This window comes from Taudactylus pleione, unplaced genomic scaffold (assembly GCF_031769625.1).
Source record: "Taudactylus pleione unplaced genomic scaffold, aTauple2 ptg000017l, whole genome shotgun sequence".
Classification (NCBI taxonomy): Eukaryota; Metazoa; Chordata; class Amphibia; order Anura; family Myobatrachidae; genus Taudactylus; species Taudactylus pleione.
Genome location: NW_028284419.1, coordinates 1,389,762 through 1,409,376, shown reverse-complemented (window position 1 = coordinate 1,409,376; position 19,615 = coordinate 1,389,762). Strand labels below are relative to the sequence as shown.

Here is a 19,615-nt window from a genome sequence, read left to right as displayed (position 1 = left end):
ATATACAGTCAGGTGCATAAATATTGGGACATTGACAGAATTTTCATATTTTGGCCTCTATTCACCACCACAATGGCTTTGGAATGAAACAAACAAGATGTGCTTTAACTGCAGACTTTCAGATTTAATTAGAGGGTAATTACATCCAAATCAGGTGAATGGTGTAGGAATTACAACGGTTTCTATATGTGCCTCCCACTTTTTAAGGGGCCAAAAGTAATGGGACTATCAACTCAAAAGCTATTTCATGGACAGGTGTGGGCTATTCCCTCGTTATTTCATTATCAATTAAGCAGGTAAAAGGTCTGGAGTTGATTCTAGGTGTGACATTTGCATTTGGAATCAGTTGCTGGTTCAGAGAGATAGCAAAAACATTAGATGTGGCCAATCAACTGTTTGGAACATTCTTAAAAAGAAAGAATGCACTGGAGACCAAAAGACCCGGAAGACCACGGAAAACAACTGTGGTGGATGACAGAAGAATTATTTCCCTGGTGAAGAAAAACCCCTTCACAACAGTTGGCGAAATCAAGAACTCTCTCCAGGAGGTAGGTGTATATGTTTCAAAGTCAACAATCCAGAGAAGACTTCACAAGAATGAATATAGAGGGTTCACCACAAGATGTAAGCCATTGGTGAGCCTCAAAAACAGGAAGACCAGATTAGAGTTTGCCAAACAACATCTAAAAAAGCCATTACAGTTCTGGAACAACATCCTATAGACAGATGAGACAAAGATCAATTTGTACCAGAGTGATGGGAAGAGAAGAGTATGGAGAAGGAAAGGAACTGCTCATGATCCAAAACATACCACCTCATCAGTGAAGCATAGTGGTGGTAGTGTCATAGTGTGGGCATGTATGGCTGCCAATGGAACTGGTTCCCTTATATTTATTGATGATGTGACTGCTGACAAAAGCAGCAGAATGAATTCTGAAGTGTTTTGGGCAATATTATATGCTCATATTCAGTCAAATGCTTCAGAACTCATTGGACGGCGCTTCACAGTGCAGATGGACAATTACCCAAAGCATACTGCAAAAGCAACCAAAGAGTTTTTTAAGGCTAAAAAGTGGAATGTTATGCAATGGCCAAGTCAATCCCCTGACCTGAATCCGATTGAGCATGCATTTCACTTGATAAAGACAAATATGAAGGGAAAATGCCCTAAGAACAAGCAGGAACTGAAGACATTTGCAGTAGAGGCCTGGCAGAGCATCACCAGGGATGAAACCCAGCGTCTGGTGATGTCTATGCGTTCCAGACTTCAGGCTGTAATTGCCTGCAAAGGATTTGCAACAAAGTATTAAAAAGTGAATGTTAGATTTAGGATTGTTTAGGTTGTCCCATTACTTTTGGCCCCTTAAAAAGTGGGAGACACATATAGAAACCGTTGTAAATTCCTACACCGTTCACCTGATTTGGATGTAATTACCCTCTAATTAAATCTGAAAGTCTGCAGTTAAAGCACATCTTGTTTGTTTCATTTCAAAGCCATTGTGGTGGTGAATAGAGGCCACAATATGAAAATTCTGTCAATGTCCCAATATTTATGCACCTGACTGTAAATCGTGAATTTACTATTGGTCACATCGCATGGATATCGCATGTCAAACACGACTTCACAAACCAAATCATCTCAAATCATCATAGAAGCAAACATCGTCAAAATGACATTGGTACCAATGCATATCAGTCTTTTTCCGCTGACAAGCATAGCTAAGGCAGGATACTCAGTTGATTGTGCACACTCCATCCAACACTAATGCCACCAATGCACGTGTTCTCTGCGGTTTGTGGGTGTATTTATACCACCATGATGAAGGCACTGTAGCATGTGTGAATTCTGACCAATCAGATTATGTTTGTGATTTCCCTGGTGTACAGACGTACCTTTCCCTGGTGCACAGACGTGCCTTCCCCTGGTGCACAGACGTGCCATCCCCGGGTGCACAGACATGGCTTCCCCTGGTGCACAGACGTGCCTTCCTCTGGTGCACAGACGTGCCTTCCCCTGGTGTACAGACGTGCCATCCCATGGTGTACAGACGTGCCATCCCCTGGTGCACAGATGTGCCTTCCACTGGTGCATAGACATACCTTACCTTGGTGCACAGACGTGCCTTCCCCTGGTGCATAGACTTGCCTTCCTCTGGTGTGCAGACGTGCCATCCCCTGGTGTACAGACATGCCATCCCCTGGTGTACAGATGTGCCATCCCCTCCCCTGGTGCACAGACGTGCCATCCCCTGGTGTACAGATGTGTCATCCCCTGGTGTACAGATGTGCCATCCCCTCCCCTGGTGCACAGACTTGCCTTCCCCTGGTGCACAGACGTGCCATCCCCTGTTGTACAGACGTGCCATCCCCTGTTGTACAGACGTGCCATCCCCTGTTGTACAGACGTGCCTTCCCCTGTTGTACAGACGTGCCTTCCCCTGGTGTACAGACGTGTCATCCCCTGGTGTACAGATGTGCCATCCCCTCCCCTGGTGCACAGACGTGCCATCCCCTGTTGTACAGAAGTGCCTTCCCCTGGTGTACAGATGTGCCATCCACTGGTGAACAGACGTGCCTTCCCCGGTGTTCAGATTTGCCTTCCCCTGGGGTACAGATGTGCCTTTCACTGGTGCACAGACATGCCTTCCCCTGGTGCACAGACTTGCCTTCCCCTGGTGCATAGACTTGCCTTCCCCTGGTGCACAGATGTGCCATCCCCTGATGTACAGATGTGCCATCCCCTTGTGTACAGACGTGCCATCCCCTGGTGTACAGATGTGCCATCCTCTCCCCTGGTGCACAGACGTGCCATCCCCTGGTGTACAGATGAGCCATCCCCTGGTGTACAGACGTGCCTTCCCCAGGTGTGTAGATGTGCCTTCCCCTGGTGTACAGATGTGCCTTCCCCTGGTGTACAGATGTGTCTTCCCCTGGTGTGCAGATGTGCCTTCCCCTGGTGTACAGATGTGCCTTCCCCTGTTGTACAGACGTGCTTCCCCTGGTGTACAGACGTGCCATCCCCTGGTGTACAGACGTGCCTTCCCCGGTGTACAGACGTGCCTTCCCCGGTGTACAGATGTGCCTTCCCCTGGTGTACAGATGTGCCTTGCACTGTGCACAGACATGCCTTCCCCTGGTGCACAGACTTGCCTTCCCCTGGTGCACAGACTTGCCTTCCCCTGGAGCACAGACTTGCCTTCCCCTGGTGCACACATGTGCCATCCCCTGATGTACAGATGTGCCATCCCCTGGTGTACAGACGTGCCATCCCCTGGTGTACAGATGTGCCATCCCCTCCCCTGGTGCACAGACGTGCCATCCCCTGGTGTACAGACGTGCCATCCCCTGGTGTACAGACGTGCCATCCCCTGGTGTACAGATGTGCCTTCCCCTGGTGTGCAGATGTGCCTTCCCCTGGTGTACAGATGTGCCTTCCCCTGGTGTACAGATGTGCCTTCCCCTGGTGTACAGATGTGCCTTTCCCTGGTGTACAGACGTGCCATCCCCTGTGTTTTAAAATGTGTATGTTAAATAAAGGATGATGTGACTGATGGTGCTCGGGGAGGTGGCCACATGGAGGGGGAGCCAGCCACAGGGGAGATATGGGTAACCAAGGGATGCTGAGGATCAAAGAAAAGGAAGCTACAAGTGAGAATGATTATAAACAGAAAAATAACAGCTGCCGCCAAACAGCACCCCCTGCCCTCTGGTGCCCTGTGCCATGGTACATGTTGCACCACTTTAGTTATGGCCCTGCCACTAGGAGATCTGACAGGTCCCAATACTTAGAGGAATGGCCAAGTGTGTGGTTGTATGGCCACACCCTACGGAAAAAAAACCTCTTTACATGCTGCAGTGAGGCAAGGCTCAGCTATCAACCATACGCACCTGATGACGGCCCTGCTGAATGTCATCATTACTACTACAGGCTACTAATACTATTGCTCAAATAACTGATGAAAATCTGATTTTGTAACCAACACACTTTAGGGTGGTTCTACATTTTATATCTAAAGGTCTGGGGTCTATATAGTAAAACTATCAGAGATTTGGGATCTGGATTTTATAGTGGCTTTAATGATAAGGTTAATATACTGTACAAAAGTAGCCACTAGTATATATTGTATTTTGACTAGTGGCCACGATAATGCAGTCTGTATTGTACAGTAGACAATAGAATGCTCTCTATATTGTATATCAGTCATTAAGGTGCTCTCTCTATTGCATATTGGTTAGAAAACCATTCACTGTATTATATAGAGGTAATTTAGATGCTCTTTTTATTTTACATTGGTCATTAAGATGCTCTCTGCACGCTATTGTTTTCGTTATAGTGTAGAGGTCACTATAATGTTCTCTCCATATTAACTGTATAGTTTATCATAATTGTTTTGACTATCAGTATTCTTATTGCGCTTAGAGTGTGCATCTGCATTTTCTTTTTCCTTTATGAGACTACAAGTGTCAACATGGTAGCACCTCTTATTATGTTTAAAATTAAGTGTGCAGTCCAAACCCACCCACCCCACACCCCTCCGCTATTGCACTGGCTAATATCAGTAAGTCCACCATCAGGCAAACACTGAACATGAATAGTGTGCATGGGAGAAGAGCAAGGAGGAAGCCACTACTTTACATTGCTGCCCCAGAAGACTGCTGGAAGTATATTCCGTGGCGTCTTAAATAGTATTTTTTTTGCTTTTTTGTTAAATTCTAAACATTATATTTGTAGAAAAGCAAATACTGCATTCCAACATAAGAACCTCATCCAACCATGCAGCCACAGAAAGCGAAATTGCTCCCACACATACTGTACCTGCTATTTCTGCATGGTGTAAAGGTGCATATCCACTAAGCGAGATTTGCAGGCGATCGAACGATAATGTTGTCGTTATAGTTCAATAACATGCAAATCGCGCATGCATCGGGCACATTTATGTCGGAAGCGACCAGCGATGCGCATGCCCACTGGTCGTTTTCGACATCTATCATCGCCAGTACATGCTGGTAAACCTGACGATCCCGTCAGGTTCAGCATGTACGGGGATGATGGATGTGCCTACACTGAACGACTGAACGTCGTAATTAGTGCTCTCGTTTCTCCGTCTATTATAGGATACGTTGATAAACAGTCCCCATAGACTAACTGTTCAAGTAGATTCTACTGCTTAATGTTTTTAATGTATTGCTAAATTAAATCAAATTATGTGGTATGCTATAATATATCATCTTTGTTTTTTTGTATATTTTGCATTTTTTATTTATTTGTATTTTATTTCATTATTTTATTGGTATGCACTGTTTTATTAAACTTTGCGATAATGTTTTGCATAAAAATATATTAAGTATTGCAATAAATAGAACAGTAATAATAATACATACATAGTCAGGTAAGCCTATGAGCCTGGCACACCTCAGTCTACCTCATAACAATGAATGGAATAGCGTGACTGGCCCCTCCCAGTAATGCTTGTTATTCCATCTCAAAGTCAGGAGGAGATTTAACTCTTTTTACCTGTGTGAGAAAGCCAACAGCACATACAAAGGTAAGATATGAATTTCTTTACAGAGAGGAAAGAGGTGTTTTTTTAAAAAAAAGCAGTTAATTATGAAAGAAATGTACCTTTATTTATAAATATGACAATTACAATATGCTCGGCATCCCAGAGAGGTGAACAATAGCACATGCAAGGGAATTATAATTACATACCGTATGTAAGTGCAACACTAGATAAAGAGGAATCATTTATTCTTCATTCATAAAGGCATACTGTATACTGTATTATACATCTGTAAGCATGGACCTGCTAGATCAATTTCAGTCAATGTATTAAAGAACAACAGCTCCATGTAAAATAATTGCACCACTATAAAAATGCTATTTTAAAGTAGCTAAATATTTTAAAACACTTTCTGAACTACTGCAGAATTACTTTATAGAACGTGATTATTATAACCGATATGCATCTGCATATAATTTCACAATGCTATCCCTCTGCCTGGCGAAATCTATAACATTTAAAAAAGCACTTTTAGATATACAGTAGCTCCCTCTGTTCTAAGCCATAGTAATGCTGAATTTATTTTGCATGTGTGGGTGCAATATAGTTTACAAAACCTTTGCGCTAGTGACGATGATTAGCATTTTTGTATCCATTAATTAATTTGATGTAGATAAAAATATTAAGAAGAAACCTGAATAATTACTAAAAATCTGATTAATCAAATTGCAATATTAAAAAGAAAAAATTATTTGTATATGAAGCTTCCGATTTAGGGCCATATTCAATTGCCTGCGAAAAGCCATTCTTGTCGAAAAGTTTTCGCCGATGACGTCATTTCGCCTGTCTTTCCGCCATATTCAATTGCAAAGACTTTTCGCCGGTGTGAAAAGTGTGCACCTTGTAACCAGCGGAAAAGATTCATCTGTGAATGGAGGCGGAAAAAAGTGCAGAATCGGGGTTCTGGGTTGCAAAGTTGCGGGAACACACCTGCAGCCTTGGGACAGTCCCCTAAAGGTAAACTGCGTCATAAAATATTTAAAAAATACTTTAGAACACCCAAAAAAAGTACTTTCGTTTTGGGGGCGAAAAAAAACAAAGTTGGGGGACAAACTTGAAAACTGGCGAAATCGACTCCAGGGGGTCCCCCAAGTATGCCCAAACTTGTCTTTGGTTTGCAGGTGCATGTTGAAAGTGCGTTTTTTTAAAAACGCACTTTAGCGATTTTTAACCATGCTTGCACCCATTTTCATGTACCCCAAATTTGCTGGGACTACTTATTTTTGAAAAAAAAACCTGCTACATGCTATTTTTCACCACTTGTGAAAAGAAGCTAAATAGCACCAATTGAGAGCATTTAAGCACCCCAAATACATCCAGCAGGGCTATTCGGGGGTATCCATAGTGATCCCCCATGTCAGTGCATCTTTTGGGGGGTGTCAGACTGATTTCCTCATATCTGAGAGGACTTTTCGCCTGTTTGAGTTTCGCCGGGATGCGTTTTTGCATCTTTTGCAATTGAATAGGGCGAATCGCGGTGACGAGCGCGATACTTTTCCAGAGCCTAAACTGGCGATGATGGCGAAAACTCCGTCATGCGAAAAGTCCAGTACTTTTCGCTGGCAATTGAATATGGGCCGTAGTGTCAGCTCAGGTGCAGTGGTGACAGCAAACATTAATTCTGTGCTGACCAATTCTCTGCATTAGATTGAAGGTGAGTTAACCCATTTCTTTTTACAGGCTGTACAGAATGTGACTACTGATCAAACAGGTGCACGTCTAAAATTACCATTGGTGATACTTTCGGTTGTTTTGCACAAATCTTTTTAAGGTGATGCCACAACATTTCTAGGTTTAAGTGCAAAACTTTAACTTGTCCATTCTGTAATGTATTGATAATAAGAAGAAAGAAAGAGACTGTTTGCAGGATGCATTAATATCTGAACATATAATATAATATGTTTACATTTTATTTTGGTCATTGAAATTTGGTCATTGTTCTACCACATAAGCTTAAAATAGAAGATAAAGCTGTGCATATAATGTACTTATAATAACAAACAATTATTAAAAAACTAACCTTTATTATTTCAAGTAAAAAAAAAAAACATTTGTTTGAGCATTCTAAAGTAGAAAAGAAACAGCGGAATATAATAAAATACAATAGGAAAAGTAAGTTGTGTTAAAATCTTTATCTGCATATTCCCATAATTATATACTGTGGGGCATATTCAATTAGCCGCTATAAGTCGGAAACTTTTCGCAGCCCTATTTTTTGCCATCATCGCTGATTTTACCTGCAGAAAAGTTTTGTGCGCATCCCCGCTATTCATCATATTCAATTCCAAAGGACGCGAATACGTGTCCCGGCGAAACTCAAACATGCGAAAAGTGCTGTCAGTTTTGGGGAAATAAGCCTGAGACCCCCCAAAAGATGCACTAACATTGGGAATCACTATAGATGTCCCCGAGGGATGCAATCGGGAAACCGGCTGTCTTAATCCCGACAGCCGGCTTCCCGACTGCTTTATCCCGACGAGGGTTAAATGACAGGCGTCTACATCTAGACGCCTGTCATTTTCCCGATGCCGGGAGACCGGCGCCCGGCATCCCGATCGAAGGGGTGCCAGGCGCCGCGAGCGGACAGCCGCGGGGGGGGGTGGGTTAGGTTTAGGGCACCCGGGGGGGACTTAGGGTTAGGCACCCCCCAGGGAGGGTTAGGCTAGGGGGAGGGAGGGTTAGGCACCCCCTGGGGGGACTTAGGGTTAGGCACCCCCCTGGTGGACTTAGGTTTAGGCAGCGGGGAAGGGTTAAGCACTTAGAGGGGGGATTAGGTTTAGGTACTTGGGTGGAAGGTTAGGGTTAGGCACCCCTAAGGAGGGTTAGGGCTAGGGGGTTAGGTTAGGTTAGTTTTTACTTACGTTTAGGAACGAATGGGATTTCCCGTTCGGCCTTCCACTGTCGGCCTTCCGCTGCTGGGAACTCTGCTTCTGTCGGCCTGCCGCTCCTGGGATTCGAACTGCGGCGGTATTTCATACCGATCCCGTCCCCGATTAGCCCCCCTGGAGCTATTTGGGGGACTTAAGTTCTGTCAATTGACTCTATTTAGCGCCTTTGCACAAGTGGTGAAGAATAGCATTTAGCAGGTTTTTTTTGAGAAAATAACTAGTCCCAGCAAATTTGGGGTACATGAAAACGGGTGCAAGCATTGTATAAAATCGCAAAAGTGAAGTTTTAAAAAACATAAAAAATGCACCTCCAGCAAGCACCTGCAATCAAAAAAACACCTCCCCCATACTTGCAGACCCACCAAAAGCTTATTTCGCTAGTTTTTTAAGTTTGTACCCCAACTTTGAACTTTTTTGCCCCTTTTTCAAAGTAATTTTTTTGGGGGTTCCTCTTTTATTTTGGGGGGGTTTGATGCAGTTAACCTTTGGGGGGCTGTCCCAAGGGTGCAGGGTGGTTTCCCCACCTTTGCACCCCAAAACTGCAATTCTGAACTTTTTTTCGGCACCTATTCATAAGCGAATCTCTTTTGCCTATTACATTGCATTGTGTTTTCGTGTCAACGAAAAGTCTTTGGAATTGAATACGGAGGAAACTGTCACACTGGCGAAAACTCGCAATCGGCAATACTTTTCCGCAGATTCTGACTTATCGCGGCTAATTGAATACAGCCCTGTATCTTGACAATTGTGCAGGGTTTGTATGTAAGTTTGTATAAATTAATAAACATTTTCAAGTGCTTGTCTTTGTATGTAACATTTTGTAGCAAGCCTTTTTCTCTTTGAAAACTTTTCTTGGATCTGAGTAATACCGCTTTTACACCTAAATTCCGGGGCAGACCTGGAAGTTGGAACAGGATTCCAAACCAGATCAGACCCGGATATTTAGCCGGCGCCGACCCAGGATATTCCCTAGTCGGCGCCGTTTACACCGGAGCCGGGTCTGCAGAGACCTGACTCTTCCAGGGTGGAAGTGGACACTTGGAGATGACGTCATCTCCAAGTGCCACTGAAGCCGGCCAACCGGTCATTGGCCAAACGGTCATCGTGACCGGATTAACACCGTTTACACTGCAGGGTTTCACGGGTCATTCCCGTGTTAAATCCTGCAAGTTACTTGGGTTGGATTGCCAGCTCACTCGACACAGGATTCCAACCCTGTCCCCTTTTACACCAAGGAGCTACCCGGGTTAACCCTGCAATAACCCGGGTTTTAGCTCTAGTGTAAAAGGGTCATAAGGGGAGAATGTGTGTGCTAGGAATGGATGTCAAACCAACATTTAATGGCTAATTCTGAAAACAATGTCCAAAAATAAGGATCACATGCAATATTATTATCAGATTTATATCATAGTTTTTAGCAGCAGTCAGAATGCAAAAGCCACACCACATTGCATGTATACCTATATTACTTTGCAGATAATTAATGACGTTGTTCCAGTGTAATGTCAGGTAGATTAATTCCTGGGGGAGTTGCGTTGTAGCGTTTGGCCACTAATTGCAATTATAGCCTATAAAGCTAATGCTTAATTCATAGAAAGAGAGAGGGTTCCCAAAGCACTGTGTGGATTTATTGTGTGCAAGATTAATAATAAATAACCTTCTTTTTTAATCAAAAATGTAAATTTTATATAATCCAAGGAAGGTTTCCAAAATATAGCCACAGAGCATTATTATACTCCGATTTCAACAAAACAAACAACACAATGGGCCATATTCAATATGGGGCGAAAAGTCCATTGTCGACGATAATTTATCGCTGATGATGACATTTTGCCTGTTTCACTTATCCCCATATTCAATTTGAAAGACTTTTCGCACGTGCGAAAACTCTATGTAAAAAACGGGGATAAGTTTTCACCACTGCAGATGTGGAGAACAAAAGTGCAGAATTGGGGTTTGGGGGTGCAGAATAAAAGAAAAAATAGCCTGCAGCCTTTGAAATGTCCCCTTAATGTAATCTGTGTAAAAAAAAAAAAAAATCCTTAGGACACCCCAAAAAAGGTACTTTCATTTTGGGGGTGAAAAAAAATGTTGGGTAACATACTTAAAAACTAGCGAAATTGCCTCAGTGGGGGTCCCCATGTATGCAGCAGGTGTTTTCTAAAATGTGGCTGGTAGCGGCAGGCAAAATTTTTAAGAATTGAAAAAAAATTACTTTAGGGACTTAAATATATGCTTGCATCCATTTTCATGTACCCCAAATTTGATGGGACTGCGGCTATTTAAAAACCCCAATTATCTTCAGCAGGCCAAATAGGGGGTGCCCATAGTGATCCCCCATGCCAGACCATCTTTTGGGGGGGATTGCATGATTTCCCCAAAAACTGACAGGACTTTACGATACTTACCTTTCCGTCGGGTCCCGTTTTCGCCGGATCCTAATTGAATATGGGGATAAGCGGGCATGTGCCCGATACTTTATCCCTGTAAAAAACGGCGATGATGGCGAAAACTCCGACCTCTGACTTTTCGCCTCAAATTGAATATGGCCCAATGTAGCAAATCTAAAAGATATCAGTTCCTAACTAAAGGAATAATTCCAGAGCCTAATATTAAACAATTGATCAGGACACAGCATTTTGCTGGAATGCACTTTTCTCAGGGCATTAGTGATCAGACCTTATTTAAACCATTGTAAATTTATCAGTGTATGTCAAAGTGGGTGTGTCTACCCTAAATATTACACATGATTGTTTAATGGAGGATCTGAATCAGTCTAACTGATTGGTATATTGTAATGAAAGATTAGTTTTAGAATTCAATGTCCATCTCTGGAGAGCGAGAGGATGTTTTCTTTCTATTTTGCATAAAATCGCTACAATCATCCGTTTTGCAATACTTAAAGCCATGGCATTTCAAAGCTCTAGTATTGGGACCAGGAGTCATTGCAGTGACATTTAGGGGCATAATTATTAAATACATTTTGCAAGAAATACCAGCAAAATGTAAGTATCCCCTGGATGTATTATGGGGTATCGCAGTAGTTTCTATGGGGGGCACTATATTTTAAAATTTACCAACCTCAGGAATGATAAGCATTCCGGGGTTTAGCTCTGGTAGCTAACGCCATCTTAAGTTGCTGGTAGCCATTGTAGTCTATAGGCTATACATCGCAGAATATACCAGGAGATGGTCACTCACACATGCACAGTCCAGGGGCAGTCCAGTCCATGCACAGTCCAGGGCAGGACCATGGGACAATTAATGTGTAGGATACTCATGTAATCTTGGGTCATTTTCCACTTATTTGGGAAGTATGGCATTAAAACAGGATTAGTTATGTGACCGGCAGCCACAAAGCTGCTGGTCACAATCTTGACGGCAGAATGCCGGCCAGGGATTCATGATAGGCATCAAAATACTGACGCCTATCATAATTCCGATGCCGGAATCCAGGACGACGCGTGCCCAAACTAGGTAGGTCCAGGGCGCCCGTCCTGTTGGCCGCGGGGGGAGAGGGATAGGTTTAGGGCAATTAGCGGAGTTAGCGTTAGGTTTTGGGGGGAGAGTTTAGGGTAAGGCACCTCTAGGGGGGGGGGTTGGGATTAGGCACCCCCAGGAAGAGGTTAAGGTTAGGCACCCCCTCCGGGAGGGTTAGGTTTAGGGAGCGGTAAGGGGGGTTAGGCACCCCCGGGGGGAGGTTAAGGTTAGGCACCACTAAGGGATTGTTAGGGTTAGGGGGGGGACAGCATAGGCAAATGCAGGGGGGGTGTCTGTCTCCCTGGAAACCCCCCTCCTCAGCCCACACCATGACAACAATAGAAATAGTAATATAATAGAATTTTACTAGTGCTGCATATTCTTCACAGTATCACAAATGAAATAATTAGCACCACCTGTGTAACTTTTAACATGTATCAGTCAGTAATAAATAACCTGTGCACCAACTAAGAGAAACACCAACTAGGAAAAATTCACTGTTAGGGATGTGCTGCTATAGAGCCCAATATGTACATATATGTCCAGGGCAGTGCTAGGTTCTGCTGCTGCTCCCAGACTTGCTCCCATGCTCTGGAATGGTGAGCACATCTAAAATAAAAACATTCAGCTCAGGCAGGATGGCCCTAGTGCTGCATTTAATGGCTTACTGTGATTCCTGGTCCTCTATATGCTGGAATTATGACACACAATATACTTTGTATGACGCATATTAAAGCTGGTTAAGTGCTAATTCTACCCTACTTATGGACTGGCCACACACACTCTAAAATCAAGCATTTGGAAACCCCCCTCTAGAAATCCTGCATTTGCCACTTGACAGGGGAGGTTACTTACCTGCCTCTGTCAGGATTTTCATCCTGTTGGGCAGCCACTGTCGGGATTTGAACCGGCATTTCAATCCCATTCCCGTTAAAACAAGAGTACATTTGATTTGTATCAGATTTTTTTCTCTATTGCTTCTGTCTGGGTCCATTGATCATAAATTTTAATTTTTATTAAAGAGAGATCAGTCGGACGATATGAAATCTGCAAAAATCAATAGCTCATACTGTGGGCCATATTCAATATTCAATATGGGGCGAAAAGTCAATTTTCGCCTGTTCAAATTATCCCCATATTCAATTTCAAAGACTTTTCGCCGGTGCGAAAAGTCTTTGTTAAAAAACGGGGATAAGTTTTCACCATGTAATACATGGTGAAAAAAAGTGCAGAATTGGGGTTTAGGGGTGCAGACTAAAAAAAATAGCCTGCACCCCGGGATTGTCCCCTAAAAGACATCTGTGTCAAAATTAAAAAAAAAAAAAATCCCCAGGACACCCCAAAAACTGTACTTTAATTTTGGGGTAAAAAAAAAAAAATGGGGAACATAGTTGCAAACCAGTTAAAATGAAGCAGGGGGGGTTTCCATGTATGCGGCAGGTGTGTTCTAGAATGCAGCTGTTAGTGGCAGGTGCATTTTTGAAGAATTTTGTAAAATCCTTTTAGGGACTTAAAAATATGCTTTCACCCATTTTCATGTACCCCAAATTTGATGGAAATAGTTTTTTTTCCCCAAAAAATAAGCTAATGCTATTCTTCACCACCTCCTTCAAAGCTGCATTTATGCTATTTAAAAACCCTGACAATCTTCAGCAGGCCAAATCGGGGGTACCCGTAGTGACATCTTTTGGGGGGTGACAGGCTGATTTCCCCATAAACTGACAGGAGTTTTCGATACTTGCCTTTCCGCCGGGTCCCATTTTCGCCGAATTGTAATTGAATACGGGGATAAGCGGGCACGCACCCGATACTTTATCCCCGTCAAGAGCAGCGATGATGGTGAAAAGTCCGACCTCTGACTTTTTGCCCCATAGTGAATACAGGCTTGTATATGAAACCTACAATATATGTCTTCTATATCCCATTATGAACAGTGGCCCTGATTCAGAGCCGGACGCTCTTTGTGAGCGCTCGCTCTGAATCTGGGCGGCCTGTTTTTTTGGCGGGCCTCCAGGCCGCTCGCTAAGCTGTGGGTGACCTTGTGGTAGGGTCTCATTCCCACAAGCCCCAGTGAGCTTCCTGCTCTAATAGAGCAGGAAGCTCACTGCTGACATCACGAGTCCTTCAGGAACGCTTCCGTTTGACCAGCCACCCCCCCTCCCCGCCTACAAAATGGGGCAAGCTTTCGATCAACATCGATAGCCACCCCATTTGTAGCGAGCCCCGGAGCGAGTGAATTTCGCCACACGTGTTCAGTGCCCCACCATCGACCCGCTTGCGAGCGCATAGCGCTTGTGAGCGGGTCTGAATGAGGCCCAGTATTTACTCAGAGAGATAGGGTTACTCTCACCATTGATTAAATGTGTCCATTATTATTATGGACAGGGCAGAGAAATGGAATAATGTAAAAAAAAAATGATGGGGGGGCAGTGGTGTCCCTACCTCATCAGACACCCCCAGTGCGGGCAGGGATCATGCGCCGGGGAAAAGAGGGCATGGTCTCGGGGGAGGGGGCTTGGCCTCGTCAAAGTGAGGTGTGGCTTCATGGCCCGAGTCCCCATTTTTGTCACCCGGGGGTGCCGGAGGTGCGGGCTGCCCCCGGGGACCAGCCTGTGTGGAGTGCTGGCTCCCTCACTGTGTCAGGAGCTGAGTGCTGCACGTAATACTACAGTGCAGCACCCGGATCCTGTCACTGAGGGGGAGTCTGCACTTTGGTGTCACCCATCGGCGGATGACACCCGGCACCCCCCTAGTTACGCCACTGAGGGGGGGAGCGGAGTTGAGTTTTCAGATGCAGCCGAATTCCATGCGTATCTGATTCAGGCTCAATGTACAGATGTGTCCTTATACACTGTAGCTTCAGTCTCGCCAAACAGCCCCTCTCAGTGCACCAGGTCCCGGGTGACGCGGCCATGCTGAGCATCTTTCTCTGCAAAATGTGCCTCTTATTCACATAATTAAAACAACTGGAAGCGACAAAACTACTACAATTTGATGTGCAACATTTGTACATCAATGTGTGAATGAGTCTGAATCTGTATAGGAAGTGCTAGGATGCAGTGGCCACAGCTTTTTCTCAGAGCAAGTTCCATTGTGCTTCATTTGTAACTTTGTACGTGTTTAAAACTAATTCCTGTGCAATTAAAGTCACAGACCAGCGTCTCTAGTACACTGTGAGTGGTGTTTTGCTGCATCTGTGATGCAAATAAGTTGCACAATTTAAACAAATAGACAGTGACCTACACCTCTCAGAGCAGCTCATTCCTGCCTGGCGTCTAGCGCCTAATGACGTATTGATTCTAGGGTAATGAGGACACATCTGCAGGACTTTTATGATGTTTCATAGGAATCGGTATTAATTACCGCCGGACCTATGTCCGGCGGTTCAAAGACCAGCAGCAGTGAAGATCCCGACAGATGACTATCGCTAACCCTGTCCCCCCCCTAACCATAACCCTCCCTTAGGTGTGCCTAACCCTAACCACACTCCCTAGTGCCTAACCCTAATCTCCCCCCACGGGTGCCTAAACCTAACCCACCCTAAACCTAATCCTCCCGGGGGGCGCCTAACCCTAACTTCCCCCGGGGGGTGCCTACTCCTGACTCCCCCTTCCCCCAGCCTAACCCTAACCCTCCTGGGGGTGCCTAAACCTAAGTCCCACCAGGGTGCCCTAAACCCAACCTTTCTCCCCCACGGCTGTCCGCTCCCGGCGTCCGGCTTACCTTCGTTCGGTATGCCGGGCGTTGGGCTCCCGACGTAGGGATAATGATAGTCGTCGGGATTTCGATGCCTATCATTAGTCCCTTGTCAGGGTATGACAGTCGGGAAGCCGGCGGTCGGCATTTCAACCGCCGGCTTCCTGACCACATACCGTTTCCTATACTCTAGATACAACACTTTGAGCCAAATGTAATAGGTAGTCAGTTTTGGTAACAGTACAAACTCGCACTTTCTCGCACTTTTAAAAAGTGCGAGTTTGTACTGCAACTCGCACATGTAATAGCCTGCGAACTTTTCAGCTCGAGGCTACCACATATGCGAGTTTAGAACTATGTAAACTGACACCTTTTAATGCGAGTAGCATTAAAAGGTGAGAGTTTTAGAGAAGCCATCAGTGAGATCTGTGATGGCTTCTGCCTGTATTTTTAATAAAAAAGAGGTGCAGCCCCCACCCCAAAGCCTAACCAGCCCTGGGCTTTCTAAAGCCTGTCCTGGTTCTAAAATACAGGGGACAAAATGCGTAGGGGTCCCCTGTATATTAAGAACCAGCATAGGGTTTTCCTGAGCCGATCCTGGTTTTGGAAAAACAGGGGACAAAATGAGTAGGGGTCCCCTGAAAATTAAAAAAAATCAGCACCGAGCTCTTTCTAGAGGGGGGGGGTAATGCCACAGCCAGGGAAAACCTTTCACCGGTTTCCCCGGCCAAACCATTAACCCTGACCGCTAGTCAGCCCAGGCCTCTCTGGGGAGTTGGGGAACCCCCAATAAAGGGGTCCCCCTCTCCAGGGTACCCCAGGCCTAGACAGATAGCCCATGGCGGTGGGTGCCAAGTTGATAGTGTAATTGTGTATAGTGTATATTAAAGGGTTAAATATTGTCTTTAGATGTGGAACTACACGTACCAGCAAGCCTCCCCGCATACTGGTATTTGTAGAATCACAAATACCAGCATGCGGGTCATTACAGGCCCGCTGGCACTTGTAGTTCCACAACTAAAGAAATACGTAAAAGAACACAAACACACACCATGATAGTAAAACTTTAATAAAACATACCTGCACACTCACACATACTCACTTAGGATCCGAAGTAATCCATAGGGGTACCTGAAAAAAAAATCCATACTCACCTCTCCAAGTAGGCATCCAAAGGGTTAAAATAACAAACCTGAAAAACCTGTACCATGCCGAACTGAGTAAAGGTATGTGTGTGTACCCATAACTTTACTCCGCGTAAATGTGCCCCGTCATTGAAGGAGCCGCCAGCCAATCAGCGGGCATCTCCGTCGGAGCAGCTCGCTGTTTGGCTGAATGCGGTCAGCCTGTCTTCCCTATAGACTTCAATGGGGAGTATTCGCCATTCTGTATTCTCCCAGTATTCTGGGAACCGCAACATCTTAACCACAAGGTTAATTGAGATTAACCTTGTGGTTTCATCATTGATACAATGTTGCAACATTGTATCATACTGGGGCTGGTATGGCTCTGGGAGGGGGCTGCATGTGATTTTTTTGATTAAAAAAAACAAAACTTTGACATAAGTACACACAGAAACATGCATGTATCTCATAGATATGTGCATGTTTCTGTGTTAATCTGACCTGCTCAGGATATACTCGCTATTCTGAAGCAGGCCTATTATTTGGGGTCTTTTGGTTATCTCTTTTTTGCGAGTCTAAAACAGACAGCCTATTACATTGGGCGAGTTGATTGCTTTCAATGTGAAAACATCTGGATGTGAGTTTGAAAATGGGGATTTTTAGTAACTCTGAAAAATGGGAGTTTTAATGAACTGACACCCTATTACTTTGGAGAGTTGTGAAAAATTGCGAGTTTAGCACAAAACTCGCAATTTACCAAAACAGACACCCTATTACATTTGGCTCTTTGTCTGCGTTTGGGCAGTGTTATTGATAAATACTAAAGACATATTACCATGCAGAATGCATGAAAATATAATTACCTGTAATTAGAGAAGCAAATGCAAAATAAAAGTGTGAATGAAGCATAACTACAAACATACATTTTCATCCTCTTTATCAAATGGTTATAACTTATTTCCTGCTGCATACAGACAGCAAATATCTATGGGCCTGATAAAGAGGTGGATGCAAGTAAGACATCGGGCACAAGTGCCCACAGACACTATGTTCAAATATAGTGCCTGTGTTTGTGGCACTGCAGGTGCCAGCATGCACACGAGTGGTAGTGCATACTGTCATTAGTATTCTCATATGAATCAGCACTACCCTCACTACAGCCTAACCCTTACCGCAGCCTAATCCTAACCCAACCATAACCACAGCCTCACCTTAACTGCAGCCTAACCCTATCTGCAGCTTAATCCTAACCCTACCCTCACAACAGCCTTACCCTAACTGCAGCCTAATCATAACCTAACTACAGTCTAAACCTAACTGCAGCCTAACCCTAACCGCAGCCTAATTATAACCCTACCCTAACTGTAACCTAACAGTAACCGCAGCCTGACCCTACCCTAACTACAGGATACCCCTAACCGCAGCCTAATCCTATTCCTAACTCTACCCTTACTACAGCCTAATCCTAACCCTACCATAACTACAGCCTCACCTTAAATGCAGCCTAACCCTAACCGCAGCTTAATACCAACCCTTCCCTCACAACAGCCTTACCCTAACCGCAGCCTAATCCTAACCTAACTACAGTCTAACCCTAACTGCAGCCTAACCCGAACCACAGCCTAATTCTAACCCTACCCTAACTGTAACCTAACCCTAACTGCAGCCTAACCCTACCCTAACTACAGGATAACCCTAACTGCAACCTAACCGCAGCCTAATTCTAACCCTACCCTAACTTTAACCTAACCCTAGCCTCAGCCTAACCCTACCCTAACTACAGGATAACCCTAACCGCAGCCAAATCCTAACTTCATTCTAACTACAGGATAACCATTTTGCAGACTAATCCTAACCCTACCGTAACTGCAGCCTTATCCTAATGGCAGCCTAACCATAACTTCAGCCTAATACTAACCCTAAATTCATGTGTCGACAGTCTGGTTGACATATTGAATATGTAAATGTTGACATTACGAAAGTTGACATTATGAACATGTTGACATCCTCCGGTACTCTTCATTTCTAATATAAAGGGCCTCCATTATCAATGAGTGACATTCTTGTTATCACCCTTTACTAATCTTAAATGGGGCTCCAACTAATCAGCTCTTGTCATTTTTCAAAAACATGAGTTAGGAGCTGATTGGTTGGAGCACAATTTAAGATTAGTAATGAGTGATAACAAGAATATAACTCATTGATAAATATGGCCATAGTTACTACATATAATTAATAAATTACAATTGTAACATGTACAGTACTGTAAGTGACTTCAAGTGCCTTCATGGTGGGGGAACAGGATTCACTGGTACTGTAGCTCCCACCCGGGATGAGGCTGTGTTGGTGCCTGTGTGGGGAAGGGGGGAAAGCGGGGTCAGGGGTGTCGCAGATGGGGAGGAAGTTGGGAGTTTGGCGCTCTGAAGGGAGAGAGAAGAGAGGGAAACCTGTGTGGAGGAGGGGGTCGGGGTGTCGCGGATGGGGAGGGAGTTTGGAGCTGTGAGTGGAAAGAGAGCAGGATAGGGTAACCTGTGTTGGGAGGGTGGGAGACGGGGGTGCCAAAGGTGGGAGGAGTTTGGAGCTGTGAGGGGAAAGAGAACAGAAGAGAGGAACCTGTGTGGGGGAAGGAGAGGGGTGCCGTGGATGGGGGAGTCTGAAGATGTGAGTGGAGAGAGAGCAGAAGAGGGGAACCTGAGTGTGGGAAAGGGTGCTGTGAATGGGGCAAGTAGTGCAGAAGAGAGGAACTTAAAAGGAGGAGGGGGTGCGGTGGAAGGGGGAAGTTGGCTCTGTGAGGGAATAGAGACCAGAAGAAGGGAACCTGTGTGGGGGAGAGGGAGGTGCTGGGGAAGGGGTGGGTTGGCTCTGT

The 19,615-nt window shown here is 44.7% G+C and overlaps 1 protein-coding gene across 3 annotated transcripts in view; it reads left to right on the top strand.

Moving 5' to 3' along the window:
• Positions 1 to 5,496: 5,496 nt before the first annotated feature.
• The window catches only part of LOC148540743 (ferric reductase 1-like), a 211,477-nt gene continuing 197,358 nt past the window's right edge, over positions 5,497 to 19,615 (top strand). Inside the window, exon 1 of one of the 3 annotated variants that reach the window (XM_088481523.1) lies at positions 5,497 to 5,546. The gene's annotated coding sequence lies outside the window, so the exon portion shown is untranslated. Of the gene's footprint in view, positions 5,547 to 7,241; positions 7,273 to 19,615 lie in introns of those variants that run through there. The other 2 variants (XM_088481505.1, XM_088481514.1) reach the window with 2 other exon arrangements.